This window comes from Phymastichus coffea, unplaced genomic scaffold, assembly GCF_024137745.1.
Source record: "Phymastichus coffea isolate CEN01 unplaced genomic scaffold, Cenicafe_Pcof_1.1 PCOF00020, whole genome shotgun sequence".
NCBI lineage: Eukaryota > Metazoa > Arthropoda > Insecta > Hymenoptera > Eulophidae > Phymastichus > Phymastichus coffea.
Genome location: NW_026706831.1, coordinates 2889481 through 2910537, shown reverse-complemented (window position 1 = coordinate 2910537; position 21057 = coordinate 2889481). Strand labels below are relative to the sequence as shown.

The 21057-nt window shown below is 34.1% G+C and overlaps 1 protein-coding gene and 1 pseudogene across 5 annotated transcripts in view; both read right to left on the bottom strand.

The window, feature by feature from the left end:
• Positions 1–21057, bottom strand: part of LOC131675359 (uncharacterized) — a 376622-nt gene that overhangs the window by 343126 nt on the left and 12439 nt on the right. The window lies entirely within an intron of this gene.
• Positions 564–1948, bottom strand: LOC131675413 (DNA primase small subunit-like; annotated as a pseudogene).

Below are 21057 nucleotides of genomic sequence, written 5' to 3'. Positions count from 1 at the left end.
TGCGTAAGATCTTGATGACTATTTTGTGGAAATAAATTATTTCTAATATTTTACTTTTAATATTAATTGTTTACCATAAATTAATAAATGATTTTATTCGGAAGAAATATGCCAAACACACTTAATATAAATTTGATACAAAACTTTTTATTCGAGTTCGAATCCTCTAAATTATATAATGGTAACAAACTATCAGACCTAAACAAACTTAGTTATATAAAATATTCTAAATCACATTTGTTTTTGTAGATTAATATTTTTTTCATCTGTTAAATAAAACGATTATATTTACATATCAAGACTAAACATAATAGAATGTGATAATATAACTCGTTCGCAAAAAAGCAATTGTTAAACATAAGATTAATTTTTTTAATGCGCGATAGTGCTGGGCCAATTTGGAAGAGATCCACAAAAAGCTTCCTGCAATTGACTTCAGACCTCGTAATCTTTATCCCGCTAATAATAACTATAAAATACTGTTATCTTGATTTTAGAATGACAAAAAATTTGAGTTCGTTATAAATGAACAAATATAAAAATTTAAGTAAACTCTAAAATATTTATGTTTCTAAAACTGAGCTCAAAACTCTATTTTTATATCTGAAAAATGTGTTATGACAATTATTAATTACATAAAAATAATTTTTAAGAGTTGTAACCATATACTTGATTACCGTACCGCTTCTTATCATTGTTATTATTGTTGGTACATTTATATCTGATTTAGGATAAGCATATTGAATCATTATCTCTTCAATAAGAAAAGGAGTATTACACCACTTTTATGATCCCTGTAATGAGCACATAATTTATTTATTCATATCTTTCAATTAATAATAACTTATTCAAACTCGGAAAAACAATTACATACTAACTAAATTTTATTTTTGAAAAAGTCCACAAAAGTGTTCCATTTTTTAACAGCTATTAAATACTGATAAAATATTTCTTCAATTTCTATCCTCATATTTTCTTCAAGAATAATATCTAAAAATTTGTTTTCCCTTTCTTCTATGTCTAGCATTCCTTGTTCTTCAACATACATATCGGCAAACATTGGCTCTATGATACTAACTGCTCTTCTACAATTTCATTTTTCAGTTACAAAACTTGATAAACTTTTTTAAAACATTAACATAACTTTTGAATAATATTGGTTCTCAGTACATACTTGACAGAATGATGCATCTTTTCAGTAAATTTTACTTTTTTCTTAATGAATTATCCTCCCATAATTAATTAAAAAAAATATGCTATAGCTTTTTTTCCATTAATGGTTAAATTATTGCTGGTTTATCACTTATCCAATGAATAACTCTTCTTCCAGAAAAATACCCATAATATATGCGCAAAAAGAAAGTCATCTATTAAAAATTAAGCAAAAGTTATAAATTTGATTTCAGACTTTGTTTATACAAAATAAAATCATGTACCTCTAAATGTAACATCCAAAATCCTCACAGCTATCACTATATATTTCCAACATTTGTTACAAACATCTGCTCCATTACAGCATGTCCTAATCTAGTCATAATCAATCATATGATCAATATCAAAAACAAGTTCTCTTTGGATTGGTTCAAATTTCAACTCTCTCCTTCTGTCTGATGATCTATTAAATATATTAAGAGAAATACAATAAATGATCTTCTTTGCAATTAAATATCAATTGATTTTCAATGCTTACAGAACATTGTAGACAGCTCCATATATCCATATATCTATTTCAATTGTAAGGACAAAGCCTTTTAATTTCATTTTTTAATAAATCCTTAAATTGTTTAAATCATCAATACTGAATGTAAATATCATCCCTGAGTATAAAAAAAACTACTTGCGAGCAAAGATAAGTTCTGAAATTTGAAATAATTATAATTGAAAGGTTATTTATCATCAACTATATAAAGTTATTTGATAAATCTTACCTTCTCCATAACCAAGTCATCTGTAGTAATAATTAAAAAATCTAGTTACATCTACATACTTACTATATTTTTTTATACTATACTACAATACTACACTTGATATATGAAAACAATCTATTGTTTGTATAAACGCAGCAAATCAGGAAAATTAGATTCATCCATATTTTTGTAAAATTTGTAACAGCAACATTTTAATTGTGATATTGATGAGAGAGAGAAATGTTTGTATCTAAAATATCTAATTATATAAATATTTTCATTAGCGAACCGGAAGAACCAGAATTAATTCACAGAACTTCTATCAGTAAAAATACTAACCTCCCCCGGTCCAGCCTGCAAATTAAGATCCCGGTCCCATAGCTACGTATGAATGCGGACGGATACGAACGCGAATCGCAACTCTAGTAACATCACTAAAAATATCTAGTTCGATTATTTAGTACCAACACTACCGGTAGTATAATAATCGAATAGATCGGTAATAATCGAACTAGATATTTTTAGTGATGTTACTAGAGTTGCGATTCGCGTCCGTATCCGTCCGCATTCATACGTAGCTATGGGACCGGGGTCTTAATTTGCAGGCTGGACCGGGGGAGGTTAGTATTTTTACTGATAGAAGTTCTGTGAATTAATTCTGGTTCTTCCGGTTCGCTAATGAAAATATTTATATAATTAGATATTTTAGATACAAACATTTCTCTCTCTCATCAATATCACAATTAAAATGTTGGAATTAAAATTGGATGAATCCAATTTTCATGATTTGCTGCGTTTATACAAACCATAGATTGTTTTCATGTATCAAGTGTAGTATTGTAGCATAGTATAAAAAAATATAGTAAGTATGTAGATGTAAATAGATTTTTTTAATTATTACTACAGATGGCTTGGTTATGGAGAAGGTAAGATTTATCAAATAACTTTATATAGTTGATGATAAATAACCTTTCTTGATAAATTCATTAAGGCTTTGTTAAACGAAAACGTTAAAAGCGGTCAATGAGTTGGGATGGCACACTTAGAGAACATATAAGTTAAAAAATGTTAACAAAAAAATATTCAACGTTACTTATGTTATTTAATTGGCCAATTGGAGTTGTTTGGAATCTTTAGTGATAGCATAATATTGTTATTAACTTTTTATGAAAAAACTATTAAGCGCAATTCTATTTGATTACATATTTGAATTGAGCAAATAAAAATCGATCAATTACAACTTATTGTTGGACAAATCTGCAGAATTGAACTGGGGAGCAAGGTGTTTTGAGATACCTCGTGCATCCGCGAAACTTCGATCTTCAATCCGTCACGCTCTCACTTGGTTTATAAATAGATTAATTTTTTGAGTATTTAGAGAAATTTTTCACTTCTCCTGTACATGTTAATCAATAAAATTGAATATTTTTAGTATTTTTATTCTTATTGTTATATCAAAGCCGTGACTCAAGTAAATTTACTAATCCACGGCGTAATGATGGTCAACTTAAGTCACGGAGAAGCATTGCTAAAGTGCGCATTTAGATCACGTAGTGCTATAAAGCAACTTAATTATATCGATAAAGATACTTCCTATCATTTTATCTGCGGATATTAACAAGACTTTTCTTATTGAATAAGAGCTGTAGTAAATATGTAAATATAACAAGTTCTTGTTTATTTTATTGATATAACTAAGTGCAGAGACCGTCTACATATATGCATGACGGTTCATTTCGTGATCTGCTTTACCATTATTGCTATACCTTTGATTGAAATAATTACTTGATCTTTATGCTCGGTTATAAAAAAATGATTATTGCAAAACCAGTGAACGATTTCGCATTATATGCAATTTTTAAACATTATTTTAATATCTATGTATGCCCTGAGGAAGAAATCGGTAAGAATACTATTTTTTCATAATCATTTTATATATTGCAGACTGTAAAAGAACTTAAAAAATTAGCTCATAAAACAGCTGCTTCTGCATTGATTGCGAAAAACCAGAAGCTAGAAGATTTTATAAATAAGAGAAAACGCTTAGATGGTAACATAGAGCATATTTCGCAAAGTAAAAAATTCAAGCCAAAAATTACACAGGTCTGCAAGATTTTGTTATAGAAAACCCATAGGTCATTTTCGAAGTAATTTTTGGCGTAGAAAACGAATCCGGAGTCCAAATTGCTCCATCACGTCAGGATTTTGAGATATCCTAAACCTAACCTAACCTAAAAATGCGAAAATAGTGGTTTTTTGATATTTTTGAGGCTATGTAGCACCGCGGTATTCTCATTAATCAGAAAAAAACCAACGACACCATAAAGTCTAAGTCTGACACTTTCAAATACCGTTGAGTTTGCTCAAATAGCTCATTTCTGCATCAAAATATTCCATCTTGAATTTTTCAAGTTTCATGAATTTAGTTGTTTACTTCGTTGGTAAACTCACATAGTTCTGGAAAAAAAGTGTTTGACTAATCGCCTTTCTTTTAAAAAATAAACAACTTAACCTCAGATAGGCTAACATGACTTAACCCTCAAGTATTTTATCCAAATACGAGGTGTGATCAAAAAGTAAGGTGAATTTTGTAATTTAGCGGGCTACGTCCGTTCGATCTTCGACTTTTTTATTTGGTTATGTCGGTACACTCGTCTAGAACATACGTTCCAAATTTCAGCTTTGTAGTATGTTTGGTTTGTTTGTGAGAGGCATCAAGGTTAAAAGTGTTTTGCGTGCTCCACGATTTGCTGCTGTCTAAAAACATGGATCAAAGAGTTTGCATTAAATTTTGTGTGAAAAATGGAATCAAATGTTCCAAAACACTTGAAATGCCGAAAGTGGCATACGGTGAGTCTACTTTAAGCCAAAAAAATGTTTACAAGTGGTATAAACTCTTCCAAGAAGGTCGAGAAGACACCAACGACAAACCTCGTTCTGGACGCCCCAGCACATCAACAACTGATGAGAATGTTGAAGAAGTGAAGAAAATAGTGTTGGGAAATCGTCGAATTACCATTAGAGAAATTGCTGATGATATTGGCATCTCATTTGGTTCATGCCAATCAATTTTGACGAGTGTTTTAGATGAGAGACGTGTGTCAGCGAAGTTTGTTCCGAAATTGCTCAATTTCGACCAAAAGAAACGTCGCATGAGCATCGCCCAAGAGCTACTGAATGACGTCAACGATGATCCAGATTTACTCAACAGGGTTATAACAGGTGACGAAACATGGGTATACGGTTATGACGTCGAGACTAAGACTCAATCGTCCCAGTGGAGGCATTCTGGATCATCAAGACCAAAAAAAGCACGCCAAGTTCGATCAAATGTAAAGGTTTTGCTTACAGTTTTCTTTGACTGCAGGGGCGTGGTGCATCATGAGTTCTTGCCACAGGGTAGAACAGTAAATAAGGAATATTACCTGCAAGTTATGCGCAATTTGCGCGAAGCAATCCACCAGAAACGTCCGAATTTGTGGAAACATAAAAATTGGCTTTTGCACCATGATAACGCCCCTGCTCACACATCGTTGCTTGTGCGCGAATTTTTGGCTAAAACCAACACAGTAACGATACTACAGGCACCGTATTCCCCAGATCTGGCCCCCTGTGACTTCTTCTTGTTCCCAAAACTGAAGAGGCCCATGAAAGGACGGCGTTTTGCCACGATTGAGGAGATAAAGACGGCATCGAAGGATGAACTAAACAAGATCACAAAAAATGGTTTTTTGAAATGCTTTGAGGATTGGAAAAACCGTTGGTACAAGTGCATTATATCCGAGGGGGGTTACTTTGAAGGAGATAAAATAAAAATTGATGAATAAATAAAAATTTTTTGAGAAAAATAAAAATTCACCTTACTTTTTGATCACACCTCGTACATCTTATGAACCCTCATAAACCACCCTAGCACATCAAACAGACTAGCCCATCTAACCCTGGGTACACCAACTACTTTTCTTTAAGCAAACCGAATTCTCCATCACTGATGGACTACCCTATTTTAAGCTTTATAGACTTCATTATTACATACCCTTAAAACCCTTGTAACTGCTATACTTATACTTCTATACTCAAATAGGTGAACCCACCTACCCTAGGTAAAACAAGTTGGTAAATTTTTTTTTTTCGAAAAAAAACCTAATTTTGTTATTTAGCAAATCCGATATTTTTGCAGTTTATCTAGTTGTAGATTTATACTTAAGATTTAATTCTAGTTTTAAATCTTGAATCGACTTTTTTTTTTATTCAAAAGTTTTTATAAGCCAAAATGACTCAAAGTTCAACATCCTAAAATACCTTTGAGTATCCTAAATTAGTGAAATTAGTGATATATTGTTATTCAGTTTATGTGTCTGTGTATTTCTGTAAACTTTTGTATTTTCATTACTAAATCTTCGTTTCCAAATTCTTTCGTAACCGTATTTTCATGGGATTATTAAACAAAATTCGTATTCAAGTTCATACAATTTATGATTAATGTAAATGACGAGTGTTAAGTACTTTATTTTAACCTTTATAAAAACTACAACGTGAACTGCTATAACTAACTTTTTTTATAATACCTATCAAGCTTAAATTCTTAAATGAGTAAAAAAAATTTATGCTGTAATCAATATTGTTATTTTTTTATTTTTATTGATAGAGTCACCTTAACCTTGTGCTAACAACTTGTGAAGCTATATACTTCTATCGTAATTTAATAAATTTTGGTAATAATTTGGTTGCTTGTCCACAAATCAGCCGTTATAACGGCTACTTTATTTACACAATGGGATCTCGTAAGTGTTCTAATGACCCTGATCAATTTTGCTATATTTGTGGCCGTTTTACGTTTGAGAACAAAAAAGTAGGTATCAATGAATCTATTAAAACTCAATATGAAACTTACTTTAATATGCCAATTTCTCATCAAGATAAGCCGTGGGCTCCACATGTTGCATGTAAGTCATGCGTTGCATCTTTAAATCGTTGGAATAATGCTACGAGCACGACGACACCAATGCCTTTCAAAACACCTATGATTTGGCGAGAACAATCTAATCATGATGAATGTTATTTCTGCTTGACTAAAACTATTGGATTTAACAGTAAAAATGCACATAAAATAGAATACCCCAATGTCTTGAGTGTAACAAAAACCATTTCTTATGATTCTCATGATAAACCTCCGATTCCTCCTCTCTTACAGCAAAAAGTTAAAGATGATGAAATCCTCGATAAAAGTGATTTATATGATGCAGATTTTTGTGACTCTGATCCTATTCTCTTTGATCAAGCTGCACTAAATGATTTAGTTAGAGATTTGGATTTACCTAAAGATAAGTCCGAGCTACTTGGTTCACGACTGAAGGAAAGAAATCTTTTAACTACTGGAACAACTTTTGCGTGGTATAGACATCGAGAAAAATCTTTAATAGAATTTTTTTCTCAAGGCGATAACTACGTCTATTGCAGTAATATTAAAGGCTTAATGCAAAACTTTAAACTAACTTATAATCCTGAAGATTGGAGATTATTTATTGACTCATCTAAGAGGAGTTTAAAAGCAGTTTTGTTGCATAACACAAATAAATATGCTTCTATACCTATTGCTCATTCCGTATATTTGAAAGAATCTTATGATAATGTAAAAACTATCCTGAATGCAATTGATTACAAACAGCATAAATGGAAGATCTGTGGGGATTTGAAAATCATATCGATGATACTTGGACTTCAATCAGGATATACAAAATATCCGTGCTTTATTTATTTATGGGATAGCAGAGATAAGGATCAGCATTATATCCAAAACAGTTGGCCTAGACGTAACTCTCTTAAAGCTGGAGATCCAAACGTTCTTGAAAACCCTTTAGTTGATAGCAAACAAATTTTACTACCCCCCCCTTCATATTAAACTAGGACTCATGAAGCAATTCGTGAAGGCTCTTGATAAAGATGGTGCTTGTTTTAAGTATCTTGTACACACATTTCCCGGGTTAAGTGATGCAAAAATAAAAGAAGGTATTTTTATTGGGCCCCAAATACGTCAACTGATGAAAACAATTGAATTTGAAAATGTGATGACCTCCGTTGAAAAGAATGCTTGGACCAGCTTCAAAAAAGTTGTTAAAGGATTTTTAGGAAATAACAAAGAAAATGATTATGAAAATTTAGTAAAAGACATGCTAGTTAACTATAATAAACTAGGTTGCAACATGAGTATTAAATTACACTTTTTGCATTCTCATTTGAACTGGTTCCCAAAGAATTTAGGTGATGAAAGTGAAGAACAAGGAGAACGTTTTCATCAAGATATAAAAGAAATGGAACGTCGCTATCAGGGAAAATGGTCTCCATCTATGTTGGCAGACTATTGCTGGTGTCTTCAACGTGATGAGCCAAATGCCAAACACAAAAGACGATCCAATACAAGAACACTAGAAGAAAAGAAAAAACGGTTTCACAAAGATGACGTCAGCGATCAGCAAAAGGCCACACAAAAATCAAAGATTCCGATTCGTAAGCAACAAAAAAGCAAACAAAAATCTAAGATACTAGTTCTCACGTAAATCCAGCACCCCGTAAATCCAGACTCACGTAAATCCAGCACCCCGATTCGTGAGAGGCGAGGGGACTTACGTAAATCCAGCACCCCGATTCGTGAGAGGCGAGGGGACTCACGTAAATCCAGCACCCCGATTCGTGAGAGGCGAGGGGACTCACGTTAATCCTGCATCCCTTTATGAAGACGTTAAACAGTGTTAGTCTACATATGATTGATATTTTAGTTTGCTTAAATGGAAAATGTTGATTGAACTCGCTCTACCCAGGGTTAGGTGGGTTAGTCTGCTTGGGGGTTGGTAGGAGTGGTTTATAGGGGTAGTGAGGGTGTGTGAAGGTATGTGGAGATACGATCCATCAGAATTGAGTCTGCTCATTTTATTTGTGATTGTGGTATCAACTTTTTCAAGGAAACCAGTCGATAAAACTCGCTCTACCCAGGGTTAGGTGGGTTAGCTTGCTTGGGGGTTTGTAGGGGTGGTTTATGAGGGTTCATAAGATGTATTTGGATAAAATACTTGAGGGTTAAGTCATGTTAGCCTATCTGAGGTTAAGTTGTTTATTTTTTAAAAGAAAGGCGATTAGTCAAACACTTTTTCTCCAGAACTATGTGAGTTTACCAACGAAGTAAACAACTAAATTCATGAAACTTGAAAAATTCAAGATGGAATATTTTGATGCAAAAATGAGCTATTTGAGCAAACTCAACGGTATTTGAAAGTGTCAGACTTATACTTTAAGGTGTCGTTGGTTTTTTTCTGATTAATGAGAATGCCGCGGTGCTACATAGCCTCAAAAATAGCAAAAAACCACTATTTTCGCATTTTTAGGTTAGGATATCTCAAAATCCTGACGTGATGGAGCAATTTGGACTCCGGATTCGTTTTCTACGCCAAAAATTACTTCGGAAATGACCTATGGCTTTTCTATAACAATCAAAATTCTGATTTTGCAGACCTGTGTTATAGATGTGCAAATTATTAATTCAAATCCCTTGGTTGAAAAGCGATTACTCCCACCTTCTAAAGAGAACCAGTCGCAAAATGATGACAATGGTAAATATATATATATATATATATATATATATATATATATATATATATATATATATATATATATATAGTTTCTTTTAATTATAAATTGATTAGTTTTGTTTGAAAAGTGTCACGGTGTTTGTAACAAATAGAAAACATAAGGCTGGGGAAAATGGTTTAAGACACTTGACACTTTTATATGTCTAGTTTTCATTATAAATGTCCCATTGAATCTTTAAATTATACAGAAAATCTTTATAGACAAATATAATAATATAATATGAACTTAACTATATATATATAATATTTATTAACAGACTTTTTAAAATTTTCAGGTAACTTGTCTCATTTTATGAATTCAAGTTCACTCAATTCTTTGGAACTTCAAGAAAAAGAAAAAAGTGATTATTAGTATATAACTACATTTCCTTACTTTTTAAAATCTGCTATTAAAACCGAATGTAATGCCTACTATTGCGTGTAAAATTTTAGGGAATTTCTATGCAGCATACGATCTAGTAAGGTCAGATTATTTGACTCAATCTTCACCCCCGAAAAGCGATAGAAGATATTCATTTTCTATTGATGATGCTGCAAATGATGATTTGATTAACAATGATACAGCATATGAAGAAGATGGAAATTTACCCTTGAACTTACCTGATTCCGTTCTTGCTAGCCATAAAAGGAGACCGGACAAAGTGGAGTACGCTATGCCACCAGTGTATACGCTAGTATACATAGTATGCGTTATAGTATGCGTTAGTGTATACGCACTACGCATATACACTAACGCATGTATATAAGCTTATATAAGAGCTGTTTCCGCGAAGCAGTGCCTTAGAAATAACGTTTATACATTTATATATATATATGTGTGTGTGTGTTTTGTATTTGTGTATGTGTGTGTAAATAAGCGGATAGGTACTTATGCTTACAAATTCCAAATTGAATGTGTATTTATGTCCAAATTGTACCCGCAAATTGTACCGAATTAATGCACTTGTTCAAAGAAATTGCACATCAACGTATATGAAACATATTTGAGGATTTTCATATCAAATGTTTATGTATCTTTAGATAAATTAGATCTCACTCCTAACGGTCAAATGTATTCAATGGTCAACGACGGAAACGAGGTACATAACCAGTGTGATTTTAAAAAATAATTCAATCATTGCAGTTACAACATTTATTTTTTTCTGATAGATTTATCTTGGATTGGACATCTACGTAGATTCGGATGTTTGGGCAAAGATGATATTAAAAAAAAAAGAAACCTACGTTATTTTTACGAGAATTAGCAGTATTAATTTGGTCACCACAGGAACTCGTGATGAGGACATTCGGCGTCAAATTGTGTCGAGCTGTTGCGCCTGGGATTGAAGGCCCTCGACTGCCTTTTGAAGAAGACAAATGGCAACTTATGATTGGTAAGAAAAATTATATGTATTAAGATTATAACACAAGATACACAACGTTAATTGATGTAAATCTTTTCAGCTCTATTTACTAACTACTTAAACGACCTAAAACAGAAAAATCCCAATTTAGATATTAATTCATACTTGAATATTGTGACTGAAATAATAGGTCAAAAAATTCAAGATATTCGGCAACGATTAAGAAGGAGACTGGAGGAAGAAAGGTTTAGTATCGTTAGAAATAAAAGGAACCCAAAAAAACCTACTAGATATATAAAAAAGCACTACCAAGGTTGAGTTTAGTATTCAAAACGATGCAACCGATAACTTTAACTAGATTATATAAATTTTTATATATTATTATATTCAAAATTCTTTTTCCATTGGATTTCTTGTTATTTTTTTATAAGAATCACATTGAAACTACATTCGAGTAGGAACATCCAACCTCTAGGTCTAGCCACACAACAGTTGCCCCGCGTATCAGTGCTAGGCCGATTGGGAAGAGATCCTCAAAAACATATAAGGTTGACTTCAAACATATAAGGTTATGCGGAGCGGGAACGAAGATTACGAGGTCTGAAGTCAATTGCAGGAAGCTTTTTGTGGATCTCTTCCAAATTGGCCCAGCACTATCGCGCATTAAAAAAATTAATCTTATGTTTAACAATTGCTTTTTTGCGAACGAGTTATATTATCACATTCTATTATGTTTAGTCTTGATATGTAAATATAATCGTTTTATTTCACAAATAAAAAAAATATTAATCTACAAAAACAAATGTGATTTAGAATATTTTATATAACTAAGTTTGTTTAGGTCTGATAGTTTGTTACCATTATATAATTTAGAGGATTCGAACTCGAATAAAAAGTTTTGTATCAAATTTATATTAAGTGTGTTTGGCATATTTCTTCCGAATAAAATCATTTATTAATTTATGGTAAACAATTAATATTAAAAGTAAAATATTAGAAATAATTTATTTCCACAAAATAGTCATCAAGATCTTACGCAATTTCTTATACAAGTTCTTGAACAAGAACTTATCCATTGTGAGAGCTGCGAAAAATGAAAAACACTTACTAGAACTTGCCTAAGGACTTGGCTAAGTTCTTACAATATTTCTTATGCAATTTCTTACTCAAGTTCTTATTCAAGATCTTGACTTCAAATTTTCACGAGGGATGCTATCAAAAACGAAAATTTAGTTTCATTCGTGTTTTGTTATTTAGTTGGTTGACTGTTAACCATCCTTCCCCGCTTCAGTTTTAATACTCCCCAGCTAAGCATTTCAATCAGCTGGTACACGCACGATATCTCTATCGGGGCATTGGTACAAGCGTACGGAAATCTAACCCCGTTACAAAATATATAAATTTAATTTTCTTATAACAATAAACATTAATCATTACATTACGATATTGATAAGAAGGTATAAAAAAAGTAGGTCGTTTACATGAGTTAGAGGCAGGAGGAAACGATCAAAGTTGAATTATATTACGATCCTTATTAAATAATAAATTAAAAATGAATGTAAGGTTAATCTACAGTTGAAATTATCTGATAGACGCATGTTTTTACAATATTATGAAATCAATAGAATGAATGCTTATAAAGTTGATAGATTAATTATTATCAAACATACTAGAATGATTATTAAGAAATTATAATATTGTAACATTAGGGATAGACATGCAATAGAACTCAAAAATATTTTTTCTACGATTAATTTAAATCTTAAATGTAGAAAATTTCATCAGGATACAGCAAATCTAGTAATGATTGTAGACTAAATTTTTATGGCACATCGAAGGCTATGGAGTCTAATGCTGCATTAAAGCTCACCAAAGATAATGATACTCGTATTTTAGCTATTAATAAAATTGAAGTGGACCATTACTGATAATAATAGCAGTGCGATATCCGCAATGTGTAATTCACTTAATTATGAAATAATTACTTTATTTTTAAAGGAGTTACTAGTACGTTATACAAAGAAGAGAAAAAATTTAAAGAACTAACATATGTAAACATCAAACATTTACAAAAACATTTGTATTATAAATATTATCTTTAATATTGACAACTCAAATGTACATAATCAATAGAAATATAGATAATTTTACTAAATTATTAATAGGTTTATATATATAATTATATTTATTTACTATACATACGTATATATTATATAACGTATATACGTATATAAAACTATGTGTACACCTATGCATACATATTTTTGCATTATCTATAAATCTGTCATATGCTATATAAAAAACACTTATATTTAATTCATACTTGTGCGTGGACGCTTTATACGATATAATGGGAGCAGGCGACGATGTTTTATCGTGCGCCGCTACCTCCCCTTCCTTAACTCTCGGCTGTTCTAGCAACCGATATTGGGCGCATGTTAAGAATGCGCCTAATACAATTTGTTTCCTTTCAGCGGCTAATAATGACCGACGAGCCGAGAGAGGGGCTAACGAGGGCGATAACGAGCAAGAAAAGGAAAGAACTAAGAAAGAGAGAGAGAGATAAGGACCAAGTGCCAGTATAGGGCAAAGGTTCACAGCAGGCGCGCGACCAATCAACGGCGTCGCGTACCACAGTGAAATTAGGTCAATAGGGGTTGCATCAAGCGTAGAGAGAAGAAACAGTTGCGCGGCAGTGATGGACAAGTTGTGCAAATCAATAGTTAAGTACGAGGTGTATAAAGAGTTGAAAGTCAGCGATTGAGCGAAAGCAAGGACAGTTAGTCAGGTTGGAGAGTCAGTCAGGGGAGGTCGTCCGAAGTAAAGTCGAGCACGAGGAGTGAAAAGAAGAAGAAAAGAGGCAGCGAAGAACAAGAAGAAGTCCAGGAGGAAGCTGCTCCCCGTGAAAGCGATGACGCGCCTTTAAGGAAAAGTGGCCTGCCGCTTTCCGCTCATCTCTCTCTCTCTCTCTCTCTCTCTCTCTCTCTCTCTCTCAGACGTGGCGGTCATCCTTGTCCGTATCCAGGTACCGCGATAGTAAGACGTCCACCCACCAACTATTGCGACGGTTCTCCGTGCTGGTAATCGCGTCGTTGCCGTGCTGATATTACGCCAGGCAACGAGCTGACTGATTGTCGGACTTTCACTTGTACAGTAAGTCAAGTTAATGCGTAGAATATAAGATTAAGATTTGGAATTAACGAGTCTAACCCTTTATTTTTCTTTTCTTTTACTCTAATCTTCTCTAAATTGCTTAGAGCGATATTACCTCTCTTGTCCGCCCTAAATAATTGATGACGAGCCGTACTATCATGTTACAGCGTGTTCCGCTCTATTTCTAAGCTGCGCCGAACAGTCGCTCATCTATATCCGTACTTTAGATAGAGGCTGGCTCTTTACACAGTCCGTGCTTTTTAAGTTGCCCATTTACAGTCGTTCACATATTCAATACCCGTTCGCGCGCGTCCATGACGGCTAATTCCTCGAATTTTCTCCTTCACCTGTTGCAGTCGGTTGTTATGGCGTCGAATTCTCTGCTTATATATTATCGATGGTTTGGATTTTGAATTCACTGATTTTCACTTTTGTAACTATGACATCACACTGCAATAGTCACACTCACATTTCTATATATTTATCGACTAAATTCTAATTCTTATTCGACTCGTTTAGGCCTTTTTATTTATTATAAAACCGACAGAAAATCCGCACTTTTCTGTGTGTGTTATGTACCAAGAATTTTATTAGTCATTTTAATTATTTTCTAATCTAGTCATATTTTCCAGCTTAAATCCACCGCATTTAATTTCGTTATTGACAACCGAAACTTACGAGGGGGGTAAATAAGTCTTTACAAAATCCAAGAGATGGCGCTCGTCACGCTTAAATTATCATGTTTTTGGCAAACAATACTACTAACTAGATATCGTACAAAGTTTCAGTTCGATTCATGAAATCGTTTTTTTGTGAGCGTTGGTTGAACAAAAAGTTATTGGTTTATTTGAAAAATGGAAAAAAGAGAGTTTCGAGCGGTGATAAAACATTTTCATTTAAAAGGCCTTACACCAAAAGAAATCACAGTTGAGTTGAACGCCGTTCATGGTAAGTCTGCCCCTGTGTTTAAGACTGTTTATAAATGTTTGTAAATGAATTTAAATACGGCCGTAAAACAACAAAAGATGAACCTCGTTCAGGACGCCTCGTAGACGTGAGTACGCTCGAAATGGTCAACAAAATCTACGATATGGTGTTGAGTGATAGAAGATTAAAATTGCTAGAATTAGTTGAGGCCACAGGGGTGTCAAAGGGTACAATCATTTCAATTTTGCATAAAAAATTGGGGATGAAAAAAATATCAGCAATATGGGTGCCGCGTTTGCTCACTGTTGAAAAGAAATGAACCCGCGTGGTCACCTCTCAGGCTCTTTTGGCACGCATACGTCGTAATTTGGAAGACTTTTGGCATCGACTCGTAACTATAGACGAAACATGGGTACACCACTACACTCCTGAAACCAAAAAACAGTTCAAACAATGGACTACCCCAGGAGAACCAACCCCAAAGAAGGCAAAGACAGTAAAGTCAGCTGGCAAGATTATGGCCACGGTTTTCTGGGATGCGTATGGAATCATCTACATCAACTAGTTGGAAAAGGGCCAGGCGATCACTGGATAATATTATGTGTCATTATTTGGTTAGATGAAAGAAAAAATCAGAGAAAAACGTCCTCACTTGAACAAAAAAAAATTACTCTTTCTTCAAGACAATGCTCGAGTTCACACGTGTGCAGTTTAGATGGCAAAAATTAACGATTTAAAGTTCGAATTAATTGACCATCCACCATATTCGCCTGATTTGGCTCCCACTGACTTTTTCTCATTTCTTAACCCCAAAAAATAGCTTGCCGGACATCGGTTCACGTCGAATGAAGAAGTCATCGTCGAAACAAATGCCTATTTTGAGGGTTTTCAGAAATCATATTTTTTTGATAGCTTGAAAAAACTGGAAGGCCGTTTAATAAAATTTATCGACCTTCAAGGAGATTATGTTGAAAAATAAAAAAAATTACATACGCAAAAATTTTTTTTCCTTCTTTTTGTAAAGACTTATTGACCCCCTCTCGTATCAGCTACCTTTTGCGAATTCTTTCTCTATCAAATTTTACTCTGCTCCATCACATGGCATGGTACAAAAGTGGTTCACTGAATTTTGTTGTGGCCGTAAGATTATAAGTAATACTGAGCATCCCGGCCATCAAAAAGAGGTGACTATTCAAGATATGATCGATAAAGTTCATGATATTGTACTCGCCAATCGTCGATTGAAAGTGCGTGAGATTAGAGAGGCTCTTAACATTTCAGTAGGATACACATGGAACATTTTACATGAATGTTTGGACATGAGAAAGTTGTCTGTAAGATGGGTGCCGCGCTTGCTCACAGCTGATAACAAGCAAGCTCGTGTGGTTACGCTTGAGCAATGTTTGAGCATGTTTCAACGTAATCCAAAGAAGTTTTTGCGACGCTACGTTACTATTGATGAAATATGGATTCATTATTATACGCCAGAAATGAAAAATCAATCGAAAATATAAACTGGACCAGATGAATCTGCGCTGAAAAAAAGCGAAAACGGTACGATCGGACGAAAAAGTCGTGGCTACAATTGTTTGGAACTCAAGTGGTTTACTTAATCGATTACCTACAGAGTGGAACAATTATTACAGGAGAATGTTATCCCCATCATTATTAGATCGATTTAATGCCATACTGAAGGAAAGGCGGCCCCATCTGGCATAAAAAAAATTTTTTTCCACCACGACAACGCACCAGCTCACACGAATTCTAATGCAACGACAAAATCATTTGATTGATTTACGCTTCGAAATACTTCCTCACACACCTTATTCTCCAGATTTGCCCTTTTCTAATTATTTTTTATTTCTTGACATAAAAATTTGTTTTGTGGGTAAAAGATTTTCATCCAACAAAGAGGTAATTGTTACGACAAATGAGCATTTTGAGGAGTTCGATAAAAATTACTTTTCAGAGGGCATAAAAAAAGCTTGAGCACCTCTATAATAAATGTATAGAGTTAAAAGAGAACTATGTTGAAAAATAAATTAGAAATATTTAAATAAATAATGTTTTTTTATTTAAAGTATTTATTGCACGACTCTTGTAACTATTTGGCCTGTCAAATTACTTTGTATTGTATTTACATAGAAAACATTGTATGAGTATAATTCAAATTATACGAGGGTACAAATTAATTTTTATCCTTTTGCAGATCGTACAATTTAAGAAGAAGACATTCATAATATTTTATAATAAATTTCCATAACATAATATTCCACAATTTTTCCGCCAGCAAGAAAGATTTTCTCCGGAGCGGAAGATATGTAATTGGAATTGCCGAACAAGATTTAAAAAATCATTTTTTTCTTAATATTTGTGTGGGGGGGGGGGGGGGTACAAATTCCAAAATAACTGTTTTTTGATGGTACGGATTAAGACGAAGCTGGTGTTATATATTTTTTGAGAAAATAAAAAATGTTCCTTTCAGAGTTATTTACTTTATCATTCAAGTAAATAGCTAATAGCTAGCTGTTTTTGTGGATGTAAGAGTTTAACAATATACGTTAATATAGGACTTAGTATATTAACTTGCCTAATTAAATTTTAGGGTATGATCGTCGCGTTCGAGACACCGTAGCGAGCAGCTGATTTTTGATTCCGCTTGTAAACAGTGCGCGAAGTCGGTAGTACAACATTCCCCGTATAAGTGCCGAGTATTAGCTACTACAATAGTAAAAGTGTAGTAGCTTAATAGCTTCTTTCTTTTGTGCTCGCACTAGTTCCTCTGCGTTCAAACTAAGGCTGCAGTTTGTAATGCAAAAACCAGCTCCGATTATGGCGGCCGATCAGGTAGGCTTTAATACAGGCGCAACTTAAACCACAGCTACTACACAGAATATTAAGAGCTATGCAAACATCATCTCCGGAAAAAGAACATTCTATAGTTATTGACTTGATTGAAAGTGCCACGATTGACGATTACATTGACGGACTTGAAAACTTAACTGATACTAATGACATAAGATTTATTTCCAAGATTTCCGGTAATAGAGTGTGTGTGTTTCTCACTGACAACAATTTAGTTGATAAATTGACGGGTAAAGAAATTACTGTAAAAGATTCTCAACTGAAAATTAGACCTTTAATAGAAAAAAATAAAATAGTGGTCATATCCAACGTAAGCCCTGTCATACCTCATGATATCTTAATTCAATGTTTAAAAAACAGAGGTATAAACCCAGTATCTGGAGTTAGCTACATAAGAGCAGGCTTAAATAAACCTGGTAGATCATACATTGTTTCGTTTAGAAGACAAGTATATATAAAAGAAGAAGAAGAAAAGCTTATCTCGGAATCTATTCAATTGACGCATGTTACTACTACATACTGCGTCTACTTCAGTACCAACTCTATGAGCTGTTATGTTTATAAACAAAGCAGCCACACAGCTAAACAGTGTCCCAGCCGACCTCCCAATCCAACACTGTCGGGATGCGAGCCTGAGCCAGCGAAAAACAGAGGTTCTACCAATCAAGAGCTCAATAAGTCCCTCCTATTTCAGTCCTTCCAGTCGTTTCCACTCGAAAAAGACCAGCTGCCTCTACAGCCTTCTTCTCCTCAGTAGCTGATACACAACAAACTCAAATACTCCAGACAGGGAGCCAGACAAGAGAAAATTCTTTAGAAGAAACTCCTTTCAAGCGCCCACCTCCGTCGAAAAAAATTAAAGTAATTGAATATCCTGAAGATATCAATACAAATCTTAAAGAGGACCTTCTTCCTGCTAAGAGGTGCTGCAACTCAATGAAAAATTACCACCTATTGATTTTGACTCTTTCGAAACCTTTCTTACTAACTCATTGAGTCAGAAAAAGCCTCACTTGATTGCTTAGTCTCTTTCACTCAATATCGACAATCTTATCACCGTGACAGGTGTAGTCTATCAATATATTTCAAACAAAACACTGAAAGGACGACTGATAAGAATAAAAAAGAAACTAACCAAAATGACTCAAAGCGACTCATAAACTGAAATTGACAATGAAACTACCACATAATAACGAAATTCTTTTCTACAATGACTAGCAATAAAAATAGTAACTCACATCTCTCTTCAAGTCAAGACAGCTCCACCTTCAATTTAATTACTAAAGAACTCAAAATCTTATTTTAAAATGCTAAAAGTATTGTTAAGAAGAAATATTGTTAAGAAGATCTCTTAAAAGTCCTGACAAATCTTGATATTTTTGTCTGCGTTGAATCATGGGTTACTGAAGAAAAAAAAATGTCCACTTTACCGGCTTCAAGACTTTTCGCAAAGATCGCTCGCACAAGTCCGGCGGCGGTATACTAATACTGCTAAAAAACAACATTGCCTACACGGAAATTACCTATCTTAAAAGCCCTGATCTTTCAGTCGAAATCGCCGGCGTACGGATTACTAATGTTAATCCTGTAATTAGTTTAGTTGTCTGCTAACGAGCTCCAGGTTCTACTCTCTCAGAAGCCCAATGGGATACTGTTCTTGGCAATATAAATACACAAGAGTCATCTATTCTTGTTGGTGATTTCAACTCCCATCATCTAGCTTGGAATTGCCAAGACAATGATCCCATTGGAGAAAATTTATATGGTAGTTTAAACAAATCTAGTTTATTTCTACATAATACAAATACAACTACTCGCGTTCAGGGTACTTCTTCATCTAATCTAGATCTCATTTTTTCTAGCCCTAATATAGCTGACAAAATCAACTTTGAACTTGCCAAAAACACCTGGAGCTCGGATCACTTTCCCATATACATCAATACCATTGTACAAAAAAGCATTTACCGAAAAAAATCTTTCAATCTAAAATCTGTCAAAACTAATTAGGAACAAACTTACACTCGCCTTGAAAATCAGTTCCCAAAGCTTCTAAGCCAAGAATACGACAAAAAAAAATATTGTTTTTTCACTGGCATAGTAACTGAAGCGATTATAAATTGTACTTCCAGGAAAAAAGTTGTTAACAACAAACTCCATCGTAACCCGGTAACTTGGCGGGATTCGGAGTGCGATAAAACGAAAAGACTTCATACGAGGGTCGTTTGAAAAGTCCGTGCAAAGTCAGAGAGATGGCACTACTAGTGCGTATCAAGGGTATTTTCAATTAGTGGCATAGCTTGGAAGAGCACACGTCAAGTTTCAGCCAGATCGGCCAATTACTTTGCGTTTTACATTCGTTTCAATCAATAAAATCGAGTGGTAGTAAAAAAATGGACGAAAAAGAATTTCGTGTATTGATTAAACATTACTTCTTCAAAGGTAAAACGCCTCAGGAGATTAAACAGAAGCTTGATCAACATTATAGTGATTGTGCACCTTCGATTAGAATGGTTTATAAGTGGTTTCAAAATTTTCGGAGTGGCCATATGAGCACAAAAGACGCTGAACGTTCTGGACGCCCTGTTGAGGTTACCACTTCAGAAATCATTGATAAAATCCATGATATGGCTGATAGAAGAGTGAAGGTGTGTGAGATTGCTAGTACTGTAGGCATCTCGAGCGAACGGGTACATAATATTTTGCACCAACATTTGGACATGAAAAAGCTATCCGCTAGATGGGTGCCGCGATTGCTCTCGATTGACCAAAAACGAGATCGTGTGAAGTGTTGCAAGAATGGTTTGCATCTGTTCCAGCAAAATCCGCAAGACTATAAGCGTCGTTTCATCACTGTAGATGAAACATGGATACATCACTACACTCCTGAGATGAAATAATAGTCTAAACAATGGGTTACCAAGGGGGAATCTACTCCGAAAAAGGCGAAGACAATTCCTTCGGCCGGGAAGGTTATGGCGACTGTCTTTTGGGATTCGCAAGGAATAATCTTCATCGACTATCTGGAAAAGGGTAAAACCATTACAGGCGAATATTATTCATCGTTATTGGATCGTTTGAAAACCGAGTTGCTAGAGAAACGTCCACGATTGGCCCACAAAAAAGTCCTCTTCGCCCACGAATTCTTCGCACACGCCTCAGCAGTTGTGGCCGCAAAACTGATGGAGATAGGGTCATATCTCCCTATTCTACAGACTTGGC